Source organism: Arachis ipaensis, chromosome B1, assembly GCF_059453495.1.
Source record: "Arachis ipaensis isolate K30076 ecotype BB chromosome B1, ASM5945349v1, whole genome shotgun sequence".
NCBI classification, from domain to species: domain Eukaryota; kingdom Viridiplantae; phylum Streptophyta; class Magnoliopsida; order Fabales; family Fabaceae; genus Arachis; species Arachis ipaensis.
This window is the reverse complement of record NC_142436.1, coordinates 124,520,754-124,530,267: the sequence shown is the minus strand read 5'-3', so window position 1 is coordinate 124,530,267 and position 9,514 is coordinate 124,520,754.

Below are 9,514 nucleotides of genomic sequence, written 5' to 3'. Positions count from 1 at the left end.
TTAGCACTCTAGGGACACCAAATCTGCTGAAGATATGTTTTGGAGGAACTTCAGCACTGTCTTAGTATCATTAGTGGGTGTGGCAACGGCTTCTACCCATTTGGATACATAGTCAACTACCACCAGAATATAAGTGTTTGAGTATGATGGTGGGAAAGGCCCTATGAAGTCAATACCCCATACATCAAACAACTCAATCTCCAAGATCCCTTGTTGAGGCATGGCATAACTATGAGGCAGATTACCAGCTCTCTGGAAACTGTCACAATTACGTACAAACTCTCGGGAATCTTTATAAAGGGTAGGCCAGTAGAAACCACATTGGAGGACCTTGGTGGCTGTTCGCTCACCTCCGAAATGACCTCCATATTGTGACCCATGGCAATGCCATAAGATCTTCTGTGCTTCTTCTCTGGGCACACACCTACGGATTATTCCGTCTGCACATCTCTTAAAGAGATAGGGTTCATCCCACAAGTAGTACTTTGCATCAATAATTAATTTTTTCTTTTGTTGCCTGCTGTACTCCTTGGGTATGAACCTTGCAGCTTTATAATTTGCTATGTCTGCAAACCATGGTGTTTTCTGAATGGCGAACAAGTGCTCATCCGAAAAGGTTTCAGAGATCTCAATAGAGGGGAAGAACGCCCCTTCTACTGGTTCTATTCGGGACAGGTGATCAGCTACTTGGTTTTCTGTCCCTTTTCTGTCTCTTATTTCTATATCAAACTCTTGCAGAAGCAATACCCATCTTATGAGCCTGGGTTTTGAATCCTGCTTTGTAAGTAGATATTTAAGAGCAGCATTGTCAGTGTACACAATCACTTTTGATCCTACTAAGTATGATCTAAACTTGTCAATGGCATAAACCACTGCAAGCAATTCTTTTTCTGTGGTTGTGTAATTTTTTTTAGGCGTTATTTAAAACACGGCTAGCATAATAAATGACATGCAGGAGCTTTTCATGCCTCTGCCTCAATACTGCACCAATGGCATGATCACTGGCATCACACATCAATTCGAATGGTAATGTCCAGTCTGGTGCAGAAATAACTGGTGATGTGACCAGCTTAGCTTTCAAAGTTTCAAACGCCTGCAGACACTCTGTGTCAAACACAAATGGCATGTCAGCAGCTAGCAGATTGCTCAGAGGTTTTGTGATTTTTGAAAAATCCTTTATAAACCTCCTATAGAATCCTGCATGCCCCAGAAAGCTTCTGATTGCCTTAACATTGGCAGGTGGTGGTAATTTTTCAATTACTTTCACTTTAGCTTGATCCACCTCTATTCCCTTGTTTGAAATTTTATGTCCAAGGACAATCCCTTCAGTCACCATAAAGTGACATTTTTCCCAGTTTAAAACCAGGTTAGTCTCTTGGCATCTTTTCAGAATTAGTGTCAGGTGATCAAGACAGGAGCTGAATGAGTCTCCATATACTGAGAAGTCATCCATGAAGACTTCCAGAAATTTTTTCACCATATCAGAGAAAATAGAGAGCATGCATCTCTGAAAGGTTGCAGGTGCATTACATAGCCCAAATGGCATTCTTCTGTAGGCAAATACTCCAGATGGACATGTAAATGCAGTTTTCTCTTGATTCTGGGGATCTACTGCAATTTGGTTGTAACCTGAATAGCCATCCAAAAAGCAGTAAAAATATGACTTGCTAGTCTCTCTAGCATCTGGTCTATGAATGGTAAAGGAAAATGATCCTTTCTGGTAGCTGTATTGAGCCTTCTGTAGTCAATACACATGCGCCACCCTGTAACTGTTCTTGTAGGAACCAGTTCATTTTTTTCATTATGAACCACTGTCATGCCTCCCTTTTTGGGGACAACTTGAACAGGGCTCACCCAGGGGCTATCAAAAATAGGATAAATAATCCCAGCCTCCAGTAACTTAATGACCTCTTTCTGCACCACTTCCTTCATGGCTGAATTTAACCGCCTCTGTGGTTAAACCACTGGCTTAGCATCATCCTCCAATAGGATCTTGTGCATGCATCTAGCTGGGCTTATGCCCTTAAGGTCACTTATGGACCACCCAAGAGCTGTCTTGTGTGTCCTTAGCACTTGAAGTAGTGGTTCCTCTTCCTGTGAATTCAAAGCAGAGCTTATTATCACTAGAAAAGTGTCACCTTCTCCCAAAAATGCATATTTCAGGGATGGTGGTAATGGTTTGAGCTCGGGTTTAGGAGGTTTTTCCTCTTCCTGAGAAATTTCCAGAGGCTCTTTCACTTCCTCTGAATCCTCCAGATCAGGCTGAACATCTTTAAAGATGTCTTCCAGCTCTGATTTGAGACTCGCAGCCATGTTGATCTCCTCTACTAAAGAGTCAATAAGATCAACTTTCATGCAGTCTTTTGGTGTGTCTGGATGCTGCATGGCTTTGACAACATTCAACTTAAACTCATACTCATTGACTCTCAGGGTTACTTCCCCCTTTTGGACATCAATGAGAGTTCGTCCAGTTGCTAGGAAAGGTCTTCCTAGAATGAGAGTAGCACTCTTGTGCTCCTCCATTTCCAGCACTACAAAGTCAGTAAGGAAGGCGAATGGCCCAACCCTGACAATCATGTCTTCAATCACGCCTGATGGGTATTTAATGGAGCCATCAGCAAGTTAGAGACATATCCGGGTTGGTTTGACTTCTTCAGTTAAACCAAGCTTTCTGATAGTAGATGCAGGTATTAGATTGATACTTGCTCCAAGATCACATAGAGTTGTCTTGGTGTAATTACCCACTAATGTGCATGGTATCATGAAGTTCCTGGGATCTTTAAGCTTTTCTGGGAGGCTTTTCAGAATGACTGCACTGCATTCTTCAGTGAGGAGAACTCTTTTAGTTTCTCTCTAATCCTTCTTATGACTCAAGATCTCTTTCATGAACTTGGCATAAGAAGGTATTTACTCAAGTGCCTCTGCAAACGGAATCTTTATTTCAAGAGTCCTGAGATAGTCTGCAAAGTGAGCAAATTGCTTATCCTGCTCCTCTTGGCGGAGTTTTTGAGGATAAGGCATCTTGGCATTGTAGTCCCCAACCTTGGTTGCTGCAGGTTTATTTCCTACAGAGGTGGTTGGGAAAGCCTTTTTAGAGGGGTTGTTATCAGCACTTGTGTGTGTCTGATCCCTCGCTGGCGTTTGAATGCCAGGGGTGGAAGCTGGATTGGCGTTGGACGCCAACTCCTTACCTGTTCCTGGCATTTGAACGCCAGAACTGAGCTTCCTTTGGGCGTTTAACGCCAACTCCTTGCTTGTTTGTGGCGTTTGAACGCCAGAACTGAGCATGGGTTGGGCGTTTAACGCCAGCTCTCCATCCTTTTCTGGCGTTTGAGCGCCAGAATCATTCCTCTCTGGGCTCTTACTATCCTCAGAGGGATTCTGGATGATATTCTGCTCATCCTCTGTCAGTTGTTCTTTCCTTGGCTTTCTACTGTTCTGAAGCGAAGTATTTAATATTTTCCCACTTCTTAATTGAACTGCCTGGCACTCTTCTGTTATCTGCCTTAATAACTGTTGTTTTGTCTGATTCAATTGTGCCTCCATATTTTTATTAGCATTTTTAGTGTCTTGTAGCATCTCCTTGAATTCTGCTAGCTGTTTTATTAGAAAGCACAATTGTTCATTGAGTTCAGCAACTTGTTCTGGAGGACCAAGTTCAGTAGACACTGCTTTGGCTTCTTCTTTTATAGAGGACTCATTGCTTATGTACAGATACTGATTTTTGGCAACTATATTAATAAGCTCTTGAGCCTCTTCAATAGTTTTTCTCATGTGTATAGATCCACCAGCTGAGTGATCTAGGGACATCTGAGCTCCTTCTGTAAGCCCATAGTAGAAGATGTCTAACTGCACCCACTCTGAAAATATTTCAGAGGGGCATTTCCTTAGCATCCCTCTGTACCTCTCCCAGGCATTATAAAGGGATTCATCATCCTCTTGTTTAAAGCCTTGGATGTCCAGCCTTAGCTGTGTCATCCTTTTTGGAGGGAAATATTGATTCAGGAATTTGTCTGATAACTGTTTCCATGTCCTTATGCTTGCTGTGGGTTGGTTGTTTAACCACCTTTTAGCTTGATCTTTTACAGCAAACGGAAACAGTAACAGTCTGTATACATCCTAATCTACCTCCTTGTCACGTACTGTGTCAGCAATTTGCAAGAATTGTGCCAGAAACTCAGTAGGTTCTTCCTGTGGAAGACCGGAATACTGACAGTTTTGCTGCACCATGACAATGAGCTAAGGATTTAGCTCAAAACTGCCTGCTTTGATGGAGGGTATACATATACTACTCCCATATGCAGCAGTAGTTGGGTTAGCATATGACCCCAGAGTCCTTCTGGACTATTCATTTCCACTTAAATCCATGACGGAGAAAGGGAGATGATGTGAATTGCAAGTAAAATATATATTTTTTATTTAATTAAAAATAACCAAAAAAATGAAATAAAATAAAGTAAAATAATTAGAAAATAAAATATAGATTTCGAAAATTAAAAGAAAAATAAAATAGAAAGAAATTTGAATGTTGAATTCACTAATTAATTGAAAAGATTTGAAAATTTTTTTAATATGATTTTTGAATAAGATTTTGAATTTTGAAAAGATTTTATTTTTAAAATAAAAATCTTAATTTTTAAAGGTAATTTTCGAAAATCAGTTAAAATAAAAGGAAAAGGTATTTTTGAATTCAATGAGGAAAGAGAAAAACAATAAAAAGACACAAAACTTAAAATTTTTAGATCCAATGCTCCTTATTTTCGAAAATTTTGGAGGAAAAACACCAAGGAACACCAAACTTAAAAATTTTAAGATCAAAATACAAAGAAGACTCAAGAACACTTTGAAGACTCACAAGAACACAATAATTTGAAGAAAGAACACCAAACTTAAAATTTTTAGAAAACCAAAATAAAATTTTTGAAAACTAAAGAAAAGTTAACAGGAGAACACCAAACTTAAAGTTTGGCACAAGATTTATTCAAAGAAAAATTATTTTTGAAAAAGTTTTAAAAAGAAGACAGCCAATTACCAAGAACATAAGCACAACGCTCTAGCCAATTGAGCTATAAATTTAACGTGTTTTAATAAGGTATTTAATAAATAAAAATTTTTGAAAACTGATATTTTGACAAAGCACAAGAAAAACAAGAAAAGACACAGAATAAGAAAAACTAAAGATCAAACAAGAAAAATAAACAAGAACAACTTGAACATTAAGAAAGAATAATGAACACAAATTCAAAAATTTTAAAAAAATAAAAACATGCAACTGACACCAAACTTGAAATATGAAACTAAACTCAAACAGAAAAACTCAATTATTAATTTAAAAAATTTTTGAAAAATTTAAAAAGAAAAAAAAGATTTAAAAAAGAAATTTCAACCAAAAACAATAATAGAAGACTCTAAACCAAAAAGAAAAATTTTTTCTAATCTAACAACAAAATAAACCGTCAGTTGTCCAAACTCGAACAATCCCCAGCAATGGCGCCAAAAACTTGGTGCACGAAATTGTGATTCACACTTTTCACAACTCCGCACAACTAACCAGCAAGTGCACTGGGTCGTCCAAGTAATACCTTACGTGAGTAAGGGTCGATCCCATGGAGATTGTTGGCTTGAAGCAATCTATGGAGAATATGTTGGAGTTTTGGAGATGCTTTGTCTTCTGAATCTCTGCTTTTCCCCTCTCTTCTTCTTCACGCACGCAAGGTTCCTCCTATGGCAAGCTGTGTGTTGGTGGATCACCGTTGTCAATGGCTACCATCCGTCCTCTCAGTGAAAATGGTCCAGGTGCGCTGTCACCGCACGGCTAATCATCTGTTGGTTCTCACTCATGCTGGAATAGGATCCATTGATCCTTTTGAGTCTGTCACTACGCCCAACCCTTGTGAGTTTGAAGCTCGTCACAGTCATTCAATCCCTGAATCCTATTCGGAATACCACAGACAAGGTTTAGACTTTCCGGATTCTCAAGAATGCTGCCAATGGATTCTAGCTTATACCACGAAGATTCTGATTAAGGAATTCAAGAGATACTCATTCAATCGAAGGTAGAACGGGAGTGGTTGTCAGGCACGCGTTCATAGATTGAGAATGGTGATGAGTGTCATGGATCATCACATTCATCATATTGAAGTGCGAATGAACATCTTAGATAGAAACAAGCGTGTTTGAATAGAAAACAAAAATGATTGCATTAATTCATCGAGACACAGCAGAGCTCCTCACCCCCAACAATGGAGTTTAGAGACTCATGCTGTCAAAGAGTACAAAGTTCAGATCTAAAAATGTCATGAGATACAAAATAAATCTCTAAAAGTTGTTTAAATAATAAACTAGTAACCTAGGTTTATAGAAAGTGAATAAGCTATGATAGATAGTGCAGAAATCCACTTTTGGGGCCCACTTGGTGTGTGCTTGGGCTGGGACTTGAGCTTTACATGTGCCTAGGCTGTTTCTGGAGTTAAACACCAAGTTGTAACCTGTTTTGGGCGTTTAACTCCAACTTGTAACCTGTTTCTGGCGTTTAACGCCAGAATACAACATGGAACTGGCGTTGAACACCAGTTTACGTCATTTATCCTTGAGCAAAGTATGAAGTATTATATATTGCTAGAAAGCCCTGGATGTCTACTTTCCAACGCAATTGAGAGCACATCATTTGGACTCTTGTAGCTCCAGAAAATCTATTTCGAGTGCAGGGAGGTCAGAATCCAACAACATCTGCAGTTCTTTTTCAGCCTGAATCAGATTTTTGCTCAGCTCCCTCAATTTCAGCCAGAAAATATCTGAAATCACAAAAAAATACACAAACTCATAGTAAAGTCCAGAAATATGAATTTTTCCTAGAAATTAATAAAAATATACTAAAAACTAACTAAAACATACTAAAAACTACATGAAATTACCCTCAAAAAGCGTATAAAATATCCGCTCATCAGTCCTACTATGATAAGGAATTCACGTTTAACTCCTATTTATATACGCTCGCATCATACTAAATCGAATTATTTAAATTCGATTTATAAATATTGCTTAATGCATACTAATTCTGGCATAATAGATTTGATTTACCACTAGCCATCATTGAGCATAAATAAAATTTGTTGCATTCGATTTACTAAGGAACTGTAAATCGAATTGACTTAATTTGATTTAATAGTGCACTATGTAATTTGAATCATATTGATTCGATTTAGTATTATGAGGTATAATTCGAATTCGTTGAATTCGATTTATACTTAAATCTGGTTCACCATGTAATCCGAACACATTTGTTTCGATTTAATACTATAATGTGTAATTTGATTCTTGAATTCAATCTATATAAAAGCATGATTGAAGACATCCACATAATGTTATTTATTTTGGGAGATTTATGTAATATTGGCAATGATTTGGTTTGTGTGTGTTTTATCCTGATGGTAATCAGTGGCTAAGAGAAGGGGGGTTGAATCTTAGCCTCTTTTCACTGTGTTACTTTCTGTCTTTTGAAATGACTTCAGGAGATTTTTCTTTATTTTGTCTCGTAACTAGTCAAGAGACAGTTTCTTTTTTATCTCGTAACCAGTCAGGAGATATTTTTTAATTTTATCTCCGATGCAACAGAATCAGAAATAGAGTAGAAGAGAGAGAGAGAGAGAATCACACCAAGAAGTATCCTGGTTCAGCTGCTAAGTGCAATGCAGCCTACATCCAGTCTCCATCACAACTATGATGGAATTTCTCTATAATCATACAGATTACATACATCAATTCTCCCTAGGAACTACCCTTCCTATCCGGGACAAGTCCAGAATCTATCTCCAATCCTGAACTTGACTTGGTCACCTACCAAGCTTTCAACTGCTAAGTGCTAACACAACTTGCAAGGAGATTCCCATAGAATCATGATACACAACACAGATGTACAAAGGACCTCTAGGACATCCATGGCTTTTTCTTTAATTTTGTACCCCCTGCCTCTTTCCGCTCATTGGTTTTTTCTTACAAATCTCACACTGTTTGCCTTTCTCACCATGAGACTCAAGACAGACAGAACAAAAGAAAATACAAAATGAAACATATTGAAGGAGAAGAACTTCTGTTAGCTTGGGTAGCTATGAGAACTCTGTGCTTTCTCTCCTTGTCTCAAGCCTTGGTTGTTCACCCTTATTATAGAAGGGGAAGCCTCCAAGGTTGAAACAGTTCAATCGAGCCAACTTCTTCTTCTTCAACACCAAAACCGATTTGGACAGAGAGAAGAGAGAGGGAACCGAAAAGCAAAACCAACATGCAATTACCTCTCTCTCATCGCTTTTCTTCAAGCTTCATCAATCTGAGCCTTCCATCTTGACTTGGTCCCCAAGAAGGATTTCTGACCCTTGATGAACACTTGATCCTTGATAGCTCCTCCTGCTCCACTTTTGCTTCCTCCTCCATGTAGCTACAGTAGCTACCTTCTGTGATGGATGAACAAAAAGTAGTGACGAGCCATACCACAGGGATCTTCTTCTCTGATCAAAATGGATTGCTACCATTTCTAGGTATGGAGATCTTGAGGCTTCTTCACCACATCTTACCTTTAGTGGTAAAAATCTCAGCCACGCCATAGCTTGGATCTTATTTTTGCTAAGGCCATCGTCACCTTAGCCTCTTGCTTGTTCATAGCTTTTGTTCTTCTTCCTCTGATAGCTTGCATCTTCAAGCTTTCTTCACTGTTAGTGAAGTGAATGAAACTGGAGAGAGAAGAGAGAGAAGAGTGAAAAGCTTTCAATACACTTGATGAATGAAATTAAAAGAAATTAATTTTCCACTCCCCATGCTTAGTAACGTGTGAGAGTAATCAAGGCCATCAAATCAATTTTGAGTTTTCTCTCTCTTATTACCAATGCAATTAAATTCATTCACTTTGAAATCCATTCCAAAGTGGGAGTGGGCATCCATGGAATGCATGCAACATCTTCTTTCTCTTTTCTTTTAATTTCGGATCATGAAGATGTTGGGTCAAGAGGAAATTATTTTGGGCTTCTCAAATGTTCCTTGGCCCAATTATCTTGCTAACAAAATAAATATTACAGCCACATATCATATATCTTATTGCACAAGGCTGGATATTATTATTATCACATTGGGCTTGATTTTCTTGTTGCCCAATACCAAATCTGCATACCTCAACAAAATTGTTAGAAGATCAATTTATAATTAGGTTAATGATAACCAAAAATTAAATTAATAATTTTGTAATATTTGATCATCACCATAATCTCAAGTTTTTCAAACTCAACAATCTTCTCCTTGATGACAAACATTATTAAAGCTTGAATTGAAACAGGGTAAGGATTAAGAGTACTCCTTTGAAGATTTTGGATCCTCCCCCTTTCAATTTGTCACATAGCTCCCCCTTGATATGTGCTATTTTATTAGTGGGAGTATTACCTGTAGCAGTCTTAAAATCAAGCTTAATATAGTTCTAAAAAATATAATGTATTCAACATATAGAACTTAAAAATGTTGAACAGCTTGATTT